This window comes from Theropithecus gelada, chromosome 2 (genome assembly GCF_003255815.1).
Source record: "Theropithecus gelada isolate Dixy chromosome 2, Tgel_1.0, whole genome shotgun sequence".
Classification (NCBI taxonomy): Eukaryota; Metazoa; Chordata; class Mammalia; order Primates; family Cercopithecidae; genus Theropithecus; species Theropithecus gelada.
In genome coordinates this window covers 46,980,439-46,994,387 of record NC_037669.1, presented here as the reverse complement: position 1 = coordinate 46,994,387, position 13,949 = coordinate 46,980,439, and positions in this window count along the sequence as shown.

Here is a 13,949-nt window from a genome sequence, read left to right as displayed (position 1 = left end):
AAAGCTATTAATTAAAAGAAAAAAACTATCCAGTCACAAAAAAGCATGGATAAATATTCATCGCTAAGTGAAATAAGTCAGTCCGAAAAAGCTACATAGTGCATGATTCCAATTATATGACATTCTAGAAAAAGAAAAACTATAGAGACAATTGAAATATGAGGGGCTGGGGGCTGGTTGAGCAGGGGAAGCACAGATTTTTTTATTGTGGTGAAACTATTCTACATAATACTGTAGTGGTGAATGCGACACTATGCATTAGTTAAAGCCCATAGAACTTCAGAGCACAAAGAATGAACCTTAATATATTCAAATTAAAGAAACAGTCATTTAGGAGGTGGAAGGATCCCAATGTAGGATGCAGGATATGACAAAACAATCTAACTGTATTACAAATGTACGAAACCACCTCACTGAAGGGGATGAAGGAAAATGGCACTGACCTAAGTAACTTTAGAAATGAGTGGAGACTGAAAATATAATAAATATATGTCAATAAAAATATATATCAACTCTTTCTTAGACAATTTACTGACTTAATGTAATTCAAAATCTCCAGTAAAATTGTTTTTTCCAAAAAAATCACAAAAATAATACAGATTATTTTTAAAAGAGGAGGAATAGCTAAGTAAATATTGGATAAGCAAAGCTGGGAGGTGAATTTCCATAACTGGTTATGGAAAAGGCAAAAAGAACTTTACAAAATCATAGGACTGTTGATAAAGTCGTTTCCCATTGGCATTCAGTATAACACTTCTAAGTTAATGGATTGGATGGTGGGAGCCAAGTTTCTCACTGTTGGGGTGGGATGTTCCAGTTAAGCAAGGGAGGAAGCTAGAATGATCCATGTGGCAATGGATTAGAGTTGGAGACATCAGCATGAACTTAGGTTTAGCTTAATATAGATGTAATTGGTTATACAGAGAGATTCACACATGTAGATAGATGATCTTTATAAAATTTTCATCATCATATGCCATCAGGGAAATGAAAATTAAAACAATGAGATACCACTGCACACCTATTAGAATGGCCAAAATTCAGAACACTACAACACCAAATGCTGGTGAAAAAGTGAGGCAGAAAGAACTCTCATTCGTTGCTGATGGGAATAGATAGGAATTCATTGCTGGGATGGGAATTCATTGCTGATGGTCAATAGATAGATGTATGTGATTTGTATACACACCTACTTCCTTGTTCTGTCAGCTGAGCAGACCTTGAAGCAATGACACTCCAGCAGCAACAAGCAGAGCTGGGGCCCAGGTATTGGTTTCTAATACTCTCCAATGAAAGGAACCAAAGCTCATTGGAAAAATGACTGGTTTTAGGACCAGGGCAGGAAATATACCAAATCCAAAACCAAAACCCCTATGATGATGGGAGTATTTAAAAGGACAGAGGCACTACCTGAAAGAGTTCCCAATGAACCTTTGAATGGCAAACTAAATAGTGTAGAATCAAGTTATAACCCCCCCTCAATGAGCTGCAAAATAAATGCCCGTAAGTCCATACTGATATAGACAAGTGATTGAATAAAGAACTTAGTAGGGTTGGGGAAGGGAAAGACAAATCTATAGAGAAGAATTCCAAATAATTTAGATGCTCTGCCCTCAGGAAGGTAGGGCATAGCCCCCACCCCTTAAGTGTGGGCTGCACATAGTATCTTCCTTCTAAAGATTATGGTGGAAATGGGAAAAAAGGACTAACTGCAGTGGAGAAACCTGACAAACCCTACCTCTGCCAGGTGACCATAGTCAAGGTTAGTAGTGGTTTCAGTCCTGTTGAGAGCAGGTGCCTTTGATAGACATGATGAGAAGGGTACTTTTCCTCTGTGGTCTTCCTCCCTAGCACACCTCATCTTGATCTAATCATGAGAAAAATACCAGACAAATCTCAATGGCAAGACATCCTGCAAAATATCCGACCAGTATGCCTCAAAAATGTCAAGGTCATCACAAGCAAAGAATGTCTGAGAAACTGTCACAGCCATGAGGAGCTGAAGGAGGTGTGATGACTAGTTGTAACGTGGCACCCCGATAGGATCCTGGGACAGCAAGAAAGCCATCGCATAAAACCGAAGAAAATCTGAATGCAGTATGGGCTGTAGTTAATAATAATTATCAACATTGGTTCATTAATTGTAACAAATACAAGGTAATTATAACTAATTTAAGACGTTAGTAATGGGAAACTGGGTACCAAGTGTATGGGGAACATCAGTAAGAGCTCTACAATTTTTCTGTAAATATGAAATTATTCTAAAGTTGAAAATTTACTTAAAATTATATGTCAACTCTTTCTTAGCCAATTAAGTAATTTTAATGTAATTCAAAATCCCCAGTAATTTTTTTTTCCAAAGTGGAAAACTGATCACAAAAATTATGCAGGTTATTTCCCAAGGAGGAGGAATAGCTAAGTAAATATTGGATTAGCAAAGCTGGGAGGTGAATTTCTATAAGTGATTTTAAAACACATAAAGGGACAACCTTAAAACAATATAGTTCTGATGCAAAAACAGAGCAAGGAAATGGAATGCTTGACCCCAAAACAGGCTTGAGAGCTTGCCTCTATAAAGGTGGCTGCTCTGAAGGACCAAAAAAAGAAGGAATTGCCATATTTGCAGATGTATCAGGCATAGAGTCATTCAAAAAGCATCTCATTTTATTTTAAAATGTGGTCTGAGGAGCAGAAGGCTGTTGGTAGCACTCCTCAGATCATGGCTGGCTCTCATCCTCACTCCATGCAAAGTTCTTTCTGGTTCTTTTACGTTTCCCCCTTATCCTTCATCCTGATCTTACCTCCCCAGCAGTAGCCAATCCAGTGTGTTTGGTTTATATCTTTAGAAAAGCAAGTACTTCTGAAAAATAGGTAGTATTGTTTTATGTATATATTTTCAGCTTAGATAAATGGTAATATCCAGTAGGTCTAAATGTATTTCTTTCCTTTTTAGCCCAACAATACGCATCTTCAGATGAAGCCATGTTGCTGTATGTGCTCTAGTGTAAGGCTTTGGGCTGCTGCACGGTGTCACGTAGAATGTGCCCACCTTGTGGATCGCTCCCTTCCTCTAGCAACGGAAGTTGCCTCGCCCTTCCCAGTCCCACATGTGATACTACGATGAAATAACTTTCTGGTTCTCATTTCTTGTGTATGTGTGACTTTCACCAGGATTGACTCAGGAGGGTGGGTGCTGGGTCATAGGGCCACTCATACTTAATTTCCTGAGTGCTACCAGCTTGCTCTTCATAATAAATGCACAGCGCACATTACAGACAGCTGTGCACAGGGCTTCCATGACCTACATTCTCCCCAACATGTGTATTACCCAATTTCCTCATTTTGCCCATTGAACAGTAATATGTTGTATCCTGTGGATGCAGTGTTTTCGTTTAATTACTGAAAAGGCTGAGCACTGCTCCCTCTTCTTCTCTAGTCCAGCTTCTTCAATGGACAGTCCATTCATATTTTTGCTCATTGTTCTATTGAATTTCCTGCCTTTTTTGACCATCTTGTTATGTTATCTTATTTATTATGTTTTATAGATTGAGAGGGCACAGATGTAGTTTTGTTACATAGATATATTGCATAGTGTGCAGGTGGGCTTTGAGTGTAGCCATCACCTGAACAATGACATTGTACCCACTAGACAGTTTCTCACCCCCACCCCCAGTCCACCCTCCCACCTTTCTGAGTCTCCAGGGTGTATTACTTCACTCACTAGGCCCATGTGTACACATTATTTAGCTCCCACTTAAAAATAAGAATAAATGTCCTGACTTTTGCTCATTGATTTGCATGAGTCCCTGGTATATCCCAGATTCGCCCCTCTGGCTGATGGCTGTCTTTCTGCCTTACTGTGGAGATCAGCAGGCCATGGCTTACTTGAGACAATGTGGGGAGACCAGAGTTACCCCCAAAGTCCTCCTCCTCCACCTCTGTCTTGTGCTAAGGGCCTTCCTCCTCCACCTCTGTCCTGTGCAAAGGGTCCTGCCCTCTCTTCTACTCAAAAGCGCCAGTGCTCCATCTCCCTGCCAGTTCTCCAGGCACCAGTCACAGCCAGTGGCCCCAGGGGGTCTCACTGCTTTTAGTGTTGGTTTGACAAATCCATCCACCTCCCTCTGGCATTGGTGTATCTCTGAGGCTATCTTTGGAAGCAGTGACCCTGTGCTAATTTGACATCTTACCAAGAGACAGAAGACAGTGTGCCACATGCCAGTTTTACAGGGAAAAAGATTCAGGAGAAAAGTATTTAAGTACTTTTCACATTGTATATTGAAAATATATTAAAGTTTTTTTTTATTTTTTATTTTAAGGGAAAACATGTAATTATTGTGTTTGTCACATCTAGTGGTTGAAAGCTGCTCTTCTTGTTTTCTCCAAGTCCTTATCCTTTTCTTGGTGGGTGGCAGACCTCACATGAGGCCTGTACCATTAAACAGAACCCAGGGTCATGGCAACAACTTGAGTGCTTCTGCACCATGGGCTGTGGGAGCGAAGGATTGAAATCTGAATGACTCAAGAATAACGCAAACTGTAGTTCCTGTGTACCGAATGGCCTGTGATTCATTATTTTTATGAAGAAATATACAAAAGGAAGTGGAGTTGGTGTTTGGAAGTGGAGCTGGTGTTTTCCTTGTGAGTTTTTTTTCCATGACCGCACTTCATCAGAATCTCTGGGAGTGGGACCCAGGCGTCCTTGTTTTTAAAACTCTTCAGGTGACTTCAAGGACAGTCAAGGTTGAAAGCCACTGCCAACCTAGACAACTGGTTTTTAAACCCGGCTACACATTGTATTGCCCGAGAGGATCCTGCTTCCTGGCTCCCACTCCCAGAGGTTCCTATTTAATTGGTATGGAATACAGCCCAGGCACTGGGATTTCTAATGCTGCTCTAGTGATTCTAATGTGCAGCAAGGTTGAAGAGCCTTGGCCTTTGAGTGTGGCAGTTCCTCTCCCCTATACCTCTCACACCACTGTGTTCTTTGGTTTCATTCCATCTGATTTTTGAGCTTCCCTTCCAATAGTCACTATTTATTTATTTTTGTCCTGAAGGCTCTTTTGGAATGTTGCATATGTTTATCTGTTGTTTATTCACCATTGCTTTTTGTATCTCATGCCTTTCTTTGGTACTCTTTCTTTTCCCTACACAACAGCTTCCTTTAGAAGTTCGTTTAGCAGGAGTCTGGATGGAGCTATACATTTTCTGCACAGGTTTTAGAAAATCTATTTTTTTTTAATCTACTGTACTGACGGTTTGGCTGGGTATGGAATTCTGCCTTGATGGGCTCTCCCACTCTGAAGGCATTGTTCCACTGCCTTCTTTCCTCCAGGGCTGCCAGCGAGAGGGCTCTGCCAGGCTGTTAGGTGTTTTATATAATGTTTCTTTTTTGTCCGGTTGCTTTTATGCTTTCTCTCTTTGCCTTTTGTTTTTGGCAGTTGCACTCATATAATGTTTGGGTGTCAAGTTATTTATTCTTAGCCTGCTTGCAGTTTTTTTATTCTTTCATCTTAGCATTCAAGTCTTAGCTCGACTCCAAAGCTTGTTCAGCTATGCCCTCTGTGGATGTGTCTCTTCTCCCTCCTCTTAAATGTATGTTGGATGCCTTTAGAACCTCCCACATGTTTGTCTCCTAACCTGTCTTTCATATATTCCACCTCTTTGTCTATTCATTTGCACTATATTTGAATTCTTTACCTTTAAGCTATGTAATATTAATTTAATTTAATTTAAATATTTTTAAGGTAGGGTTTTTTTCTGTTGCTCAGGCTGGAGTGCAATGGTACAAGCATAGCTCACTGCAGCCTCAAACTCCTGGGCTCAAGCCTCCCATGTTGCTGAGACTACAGGCACATGTCACCATGTCCAACTAAGTTTTTTTATTTAAAAAAAATTTTTGAAATAGAGATGGGATCTCACTATGTTTCCCAAGCTGGTCTCAAACTCCTGGACTCAAATGATTCTCCCACCTCAGCCTTCCAAAGTGCTAGGCCACTTAAAATTTAAATTTTGATATTTATACTTACTTCAAGAAGTTGTATTTGTATTTGCTTCATTTCAAAATCTACATGTTTTATTTGTTTTCATATTTTCCTGTTCATGCTTATGCATTTTATTCCTTATTTTATCTTGTTAATAATTTTAAGCATATTGGCTTTATACTTGTTATTTAAATTTCTTGATATGCTAATCATTCTCTTCCTTTTTTTAGCTGACTCTTCCACTCAGAGACTCACTTCGTTATCGTTCATATGGGAGTCCTTATCTTCTGGAGATGTGTATTGAAATATTTATTATTGAAATGGCATGGTGCCTAAGGTTTGCTTCAAAAGGATCGGGTGTTGAGGGAGTGGGTAGGGTATAGATAAAGCAATGCTGGGTTCAGGATTTGTAGTTTTTACTTATGAGCTCATCTTTACTGAAGACTTTTTCCTTTGGGAATTCTCGTGTTCTGTGTTGTGGAAGTATTGCTAGGGAGAAAATTTTTGTTTTCCTTAGCTACTTATCCTCATAAATTTAACAGATGCTCGATAAGATTTTAAAAAATTGATATCTTGTCTTTGAGATTTTGGCAACATATGGTTAGTATAAATTGGGATTCCACACCCTGCTTAGGAACCTAGGATTCTTTTACCCAGAGCTTCAGTAGACCTCAGCCTCTTTGTTGCTTCTCTGGGCTGCTGGAAGATTCATTTTAGTTCCCTTTTTCACCAATGGGCAGTTTTTCCAGGGTCCCAGTTTGTAACTGAAGTCTCACTTCTGGCTCTCAAATGTGGGGGTACAAGGGCAAGTCTCCATTATGAGCCAATGTTTATAACGTCACCATTATATCAGTTATTTTTGTCTTTCAAGGTCAATTCTATATTTATACATTTTTCAGCATTTCTATGTATGTGTGTATGTTTGTAGTCTGTGTTCTACCATGCCATTGGTTTTTGATTGTATATAGGAAATAACTTAGCTTTTTCCATTTAAATTTGTAATCAAGACTTTTCTTAATTATCTTATTCTTGGATTTCTCAGATAGATAATATCTCTTGAATATGTTTATAAAAATAATAATTAAAATGTATTGTTTTCCTATAAACAATATTATCCATCATTGTTTCATTATTTCACCTATTATTTCAAATTATCTTCAGATAAATCTCTGAGTCATTATGAGTCTCCACTCTGCAGGTGGAGGAATGAAGGCTTGGAGCTGTTAGGTGACTTGCCCAAGGTCATGTACTGTGAGTGGGACACGGGATTTGCAGCCTGGGTATAGCCACTTTGAGTCTGCAGAGTTAATGCCTACTCCATGGTACCTCCCTAAATGGTTATGATACATTTGCTTTTTAAAAAAATTCCTTTTTTGGTGTTTTATTAAAGTGACTAAATGTTCCAGAACAGTCTTCCAGTACAAACCTCCTGTAGGATAGAAAGTTGACCCACACCCAGTGTCCAGGTGCTCCTCCACATTCCCACCCTCACCTGAACTTAGGTTGAGGCCAGGTGCCTGGAGCTGGCCAATGAAACGGGAGTGAGAGTGAAATTTCGTGTTCCAGGTGGCAGAGGCTGCCAAACCCACATCAACCTTACATGAGGAAGAAGTAAGCTTGCACTGAGGAAAGCAACTGGGATGGGAGGAGAAGGGTTTTGTTGTGACAGCAAGTGCCAGTTACCCAGCTTTTTCCTGCTACTTTGTAAGAAATAAATTTCTGCTCTTTACACATTGCTCAGTCTCAGATATTCTGTCATAGAGGCACAACATACACACACACACTACATACACCTTTTCCTTCCTCACTGTCACCATAGTGTCCCCTCCTTTTGTCTAAAACCAATCCTTCCAACCCTGTTTCTCTCATTATCTGTGCCTTCTCTTCTCAGAACCTAATCATTTCATCTTTCTCAACCTCATATATTCAATCCTGTTCTCTTAATGGGATCCTCTTCATTTCTTTTATTTTACTTAAACATTCTTATCGTGATTATGATTTTTAAGGAGAGTCCTTACCCTTTAAATATGTACTGAAATATTTATGGTCTCAGTGGCATTGTGCCTGGGGTTTGCTTCAAAATAATCCAAAGTTGAGAGAGGGGGTAGAGCATAGATGAAGTAAGATGGGCCAAGTTTTGGTACCTGTTGAGGCTGAGTGATGGGCACATGAGGGAGGTATCACACTCTCCTGTCTACTTTTCTGTAGAAATGTTTGAATTTTTCATAATAGGCAGATTTTCTTGAAATGGTTCACAAAAATTAATAGAAGAAAAAATTTTTTAAGAAATTATTTTTCAAAAACAGGAGGAGAAAACAATTTTATTGCAATCCGTGAAACACACTTACCCCCAATGCCTCTTCATTTCCATCCTCCTTATCTCCCACTTGTTCAGCACTGAGGACCTCAAGGGTATTTTTGTTACATTGGGGCCTTCAAAGAAGGAGGGAGGGGCTGTGAGCCGATGAATGAAGGCAGCTTCTAGTAGCTGGAAAAGGCAAGAAAACAGATTCTCCCCTGGATCCTCCAGAGGAAACTCAGCCTCACTGATACCTTGATTTTAGCTTTGTAAGACATATTTTGGACTTCTGACCTCCCGTGCTGTAAAATAATAAATTTGTGTTAAGTCACTAAGTTGGTAGCAATTTGTTACAGCAGCAATAGGAAACTAGTATACATGTTTTGTCACTGAATCAGAATATAGTCTTGGTCTGATACTGACTTCCCTTGTGGACAGCAGCAATATAACACATAGGTTAAGACTTGGAACTCTTGAATAAGAGTCAGGGTAAAATCCTGGTTCTGCCCCACAGTAGCTGGGTGACCGTGGATAAGCCACTCAATCACCCAATGCCCCCGTTGCTTCCTTTGTAAATGAGAATAACAGTATTACCTACACACTAAAGTTGTTGGGAGGATTGAATGCATGAATATGTAAAAAGGACTGGGAACAATGCCTGGCACATGGTAGTGTCCAATAGATGTTAGCTATTATTATTAGCTGTTATATGATTCTGACCTATTCTCATCAACTAATTCACCTGTTCCTTTGCCAATACCATACTATTTTGATAGCTGGGAAAGGCTCAACTTACTATTGTTCCTTTTTACAGCTTTTTTCCTCTGACGTTTAATTCTCCATATAAAATTTAAAACATTTCATCCAATTCCAAGAAAGAAAAAAAAACAGCATTGATTTTAACAAATGGTGTTGGAACAAACTGGATGCCCATAATTAAAAATATAAATCTCAACCCTTACTTCACACTCTACACAAAAATTAACAAAAATGGTTGTTAACCTAAAGGTGAAAGCTAAAACTATAAAACTTCTAGAAGAAAATATAGGAAAACTCTATATGACTTTGCAGTAGGCAAAGATTCTTTAGATGGGACACAAAAATCATGAATTGTACAATAAAACATTGATGCATTTTTTGCAATGGGCACTGTGATTTGTCACTAGACCCTTCTTCAGAAATTAAGTATTTGTGACCTCAGCTGTGAGAATTGCCATCAGCAGACAGCCCTCAGCCCTTGCAGATGGACCCTAAGGGACTGCCTTGGCTGAAGGAACTCCCTTGACCCTTACCCATGGGTACACTCATCCTCCAGGCAGCTTGCATCCGGCGACATTCAATGGGGACATCAAGGCCTGGCCCTATTGCCCCAACTCAGAACAGCTTTAGAAGGTCACCTTACCACCAGAATATCCCAGAGGGTCTACCGAAGCACAGTATTGAGGCTGAGTGGTCCTGCCTCTTTCCCTCCAACATCCCTAAAAGGCACACCTCATACACCTTCTGCACTCTAATTTCCATCTCAGAGTTGGCTTCCTGGGAATCCCAACCTGAGACACTGGCCCTCATTAAAATTAAAATCTGTTCTTTCAAGGACACTGTTAAGAAAATGAAAAGGCAAGCCACAGAATGGGAGAATACATTCACACTCAATACGTATATTCATCAAAGACCTGTATCCATAACACACAAAGAACTCTTACTACTCAAGAATAGAAAGTCAACTCAATAAAAAGGGTAAAAGTTTTGAACAGAAACTTCACAAAAGTATCTATGGCTGTGGTCAGTGAGAATATGAAAGCCCAATAAGGATAAGAATATGCAAATGAGCACAGAACATCCTGTGGTGCCAGGGAGCAAGGAGGGGCTCCAAATCAAACCAAAAGCCACAGTGATGGGGCATGTATTAGTCAGTTCTCACACCGTTGATAAAGACATACCTGAGACTGAATAATTTATAAAGAAAAAGAGGTTTAATGGACTCTCAGTTCCATGTGGCTGGGGAGGCCTCACAATCATGGCAGAAGGCAAAAGGCACATCTTATATGGAGGCAGACAAGAGAGAATGAAAACCAAGGGAAAGGGGAAACCCCTTATAAAATCATCAGATCTCATGAGATTTATTCACTACCATGAGAACAATATGGGAGAAACAGCCCCCATGATTCAATTATCTCCCACCAGGTCCCTCACACAACACGTGGGAATTATGGGAGCTATAATTCAAGATGAGATTTAAGTGGGAACATAGCCAAACCATATCAGGGTGTGACAAAAGGACCCAGCAACCAACTGAAGGAGCTCCCAATGGCCAAGGCTGGAAACTTTGAGTGACAAAATAATTAACTAAATAATTAATAATTAAACATGTAATGAAAATATTTAACAAAATAATTAGCTAAATTATTAAATAATTAATCCCATGAAGAATTGGATTATAATCCAAAGTACACAACAGATATCCATGAGTCCATACTGATATAAATAAATGATTAGATAAATAAATACACGGGGAAGGGTAGACAAATCCCCCACACAGGAGAACTCCAAATAATTGAGACAGCCATTCTCCTGGAATGAGATAAGCATATTTTCCCTTTTTTAAAGTGTAGGCTACAGATAGTGACTTCCAAAAAATGCAGCAGAGAAAAAGAGGGGAAAATTACTTTATGGTGGAGAAACCTACCAACACTGCCCCAGCCAGGTGACCAGGACGAATACCATCTGTGATAAGCCATGTTGATAGTGTGCACCCTAGATAGGATGGGATGGGAATAGCTCTTTCCGTCGGCAATCTTCCTTACAAAAACACACCATTCCAGTAGGATCATGAGGAACACATCAGATGAATTTCAGGAGAGGACATCTTACAGTATATCTGACCAGTAATCAAAGTGTCAAGGTCATCAAAAACAAGGCAAGCCTGAGAAACCCTCGCACCCAAGAGGAGATATGACTAATTATAATGTGGTACCCTGGATGGGGTTCTGAGACAGAAAAGGTATGTTAGGTCAAAACTGAGAATAGATCAAGCATAGACTTTAGTTAATAATGATGTATCAGTATTGGTTAATGTATCAATAATTGTTATTTCCATACTAATTAATTATGACAAATATACCATGCTAATGTGAGATGCTAGGAATGGTAAATTTTGTGTGGGTTGTATGAGAACTCTCTGTGTTTTTTCCAACTTTTCTGTGAGTCTAAAACTATTCTAAAATAAAAACACTTAGTTTTAAGAATCCATTAAGCATATCATTAGTCATCAAGGGAATGCAAGTTGAAACCACTATGAGACACCACTCCACAGACACTAGAGTGGCTTAAAGGAAAAGGATCAGTAACATCAAGTGTTGACAGGTATGTGGGAGTGCCTAAAACCTCACACACTTCGGGAAGGAATGTAAAATCCCACAACCAATAGGGAAACAATCTGATAATTTTTTATAAATCTAAAAAAACCCCACTTGATTATTTGACCCAGAAATCTCACTTGTAGATATTTACCCAAGTAAAATCAAAGCATATGTCTATCCAAAGTCTTGTACATAAGTGTTCTTAGCAGTTTTATTCATTATAGTCCCAAACTGGAAACAACCCAATCAACGTCCATCAGCTAGTAGTGACTGGATAAACAAACTGTGGTCTATTCATGCAATGAGAGACCACCCAGCGATGAAAAGGAATGAATGACTTATGCATTCTACAACACAGATGGACCTCAACAACATTATGTCAAGCAAGAGAAACCCGGCAGAAAAGGGGGTGTATTGTATGCTTCCACTTATGTGAAATCCTAGAACACCCAAAAATAATCTGTAGAGATAAAAAGCAGATCAGTGGTTGCTGGGGCAAGGATGGGGAAAGTGGCCTGACTGCAAAGGGACACAAAGGAGCTGACCCAGTGATGAAATTATTCTCTATCTTAGTTGTGGAGGTGGTTACCCAAGTCTACAAGTTTATCAAAATCATCAAATTGGGTACTTCAAATGGATGCATTTTACTGTGTGTAAATTGTACCTCAATGAAGTTGATTTTTTTAAAAAACAAAAGCAACAACAACAAAAAAATGGAGAGCCTAACTGGAAAGGCATTGCTTATACACTATATATATATATATTTTTTTTTTTTTTTTGAGACAGGGTCTGACTCTGTGTCCCAGGCTAGAATGTAGTTGTGCCATCTTGGCTCACTGCAGCCTTGACCTCCCTGGTTCAAGTAATCCTCCCACCTCAGCTTACACAGTGGATGGACCACAGGTGGGTGCCACCACACACAGGTAATTTTTTTTTTAGGTTTTTTGTTTGCTTTGGTAGAGATGGGGCCTTGCTATGTTGCCCAGGCTGGTCTGAAACTCCTGAACTCAAGTAATTCTCTCACCTCCATCTCCCAAAGTTCTGGGATTACAGGCATGAGACACCGTGCTTGGCCAGAATTTTTAAAACAACATTATCAGAGCAGGGTGTGGCAGCTTATGCCCGTAATCCCAGTCACTTAGGAGGACTAGGCGGGAGGATTGCTTTAGGCCAGGAGTTTGAGATTAGCCCAGGCAACACAGCGAAACTTTGTCTCGACAACAACAACACCCAATTAGCAGGACTGGTGGCGTTAGCCTGTGGTCCCAGCTACTGGGGAGGCTGAGGTGGAAATATCGCTTGAGCTTAGGAGTTCAAGACCAGCCTGGGCACATGGCGAACCCCATCTCTACAAAAAGAACAAAAATTAGGCGGGTGTGGTGGTGTGAACCCATGGTCCCAGCTACTCGGGAGGCTGAGACAGGAGAATTGGTTCAACCCGGGAGGTGGAGGTTGCAGTGAACTGAGATCGCACCACTGCACTTCAGCCTGGGCGACAGAGGGAGACTCCGGATCTTTAAGAAACCAACAAGCAAACCAACCAACCAACCAAACCACTGCAGGCGCCTTCCTCTGTGCTGGTGTTTCCTGCTCTCTTCCTCCTCCCGTGTGTCCGTGTGTGTACCCACAGTGGTAAACGCACGAGGTGTGTCTTAACACGTACCTCCAGCCCCATCGCCATCTCTCTGAGTTCCAGACCCTTTTTACAAAAGGCCACTTGACATCCTCACGTGGTGCCTCAAAAGCTTCTTCAACCCAACTTGCAGAAGCCAACCTCTCCATCTTCCACTCAGCGCAGGTTCCTGGTCCACCTCTGTCTGAAGGAACGGGAGGCCAAGGCTGCAGGCTCCTTCCCTCCAAGGGCTGTCTACACGGCTCACTTTCCCTTGCAGATTTATCTCCCTCCCGGGGAACGTTCTTTGCCTCTGATGCCCACAGTCTTAGCCTAACACAATCCTGCGCCCAGCCCCTAGTGCTGTGTAGCCTCCTTGCCTCTAGGAGTTAACCTGGGCACCCTGAGTTCTCTCCTTCACAGCTAGTCTGACCGTTTTTCAAATGTTCACCCACTCAGGACACCATTCCGTGGTTTCCCGGAACAAGACCAGCTCCTGCGGTCCCCGCCCCCACCTCGCACACCCGGGACCTGGGCCTGGTCTCCCCCTCCATTCGCGGAATGGGCTGGCCTCCCTTCCAGTCTGGGCCTCAGTGCCCGTTCTTCACTCCCCTGCCTCCCTCCCTGCCCTTCCCAGCCCGGTTCACGTCGACTAATTTCAAATTCCAAATTCCAAACTTTCCCCCTACCAATGCTTT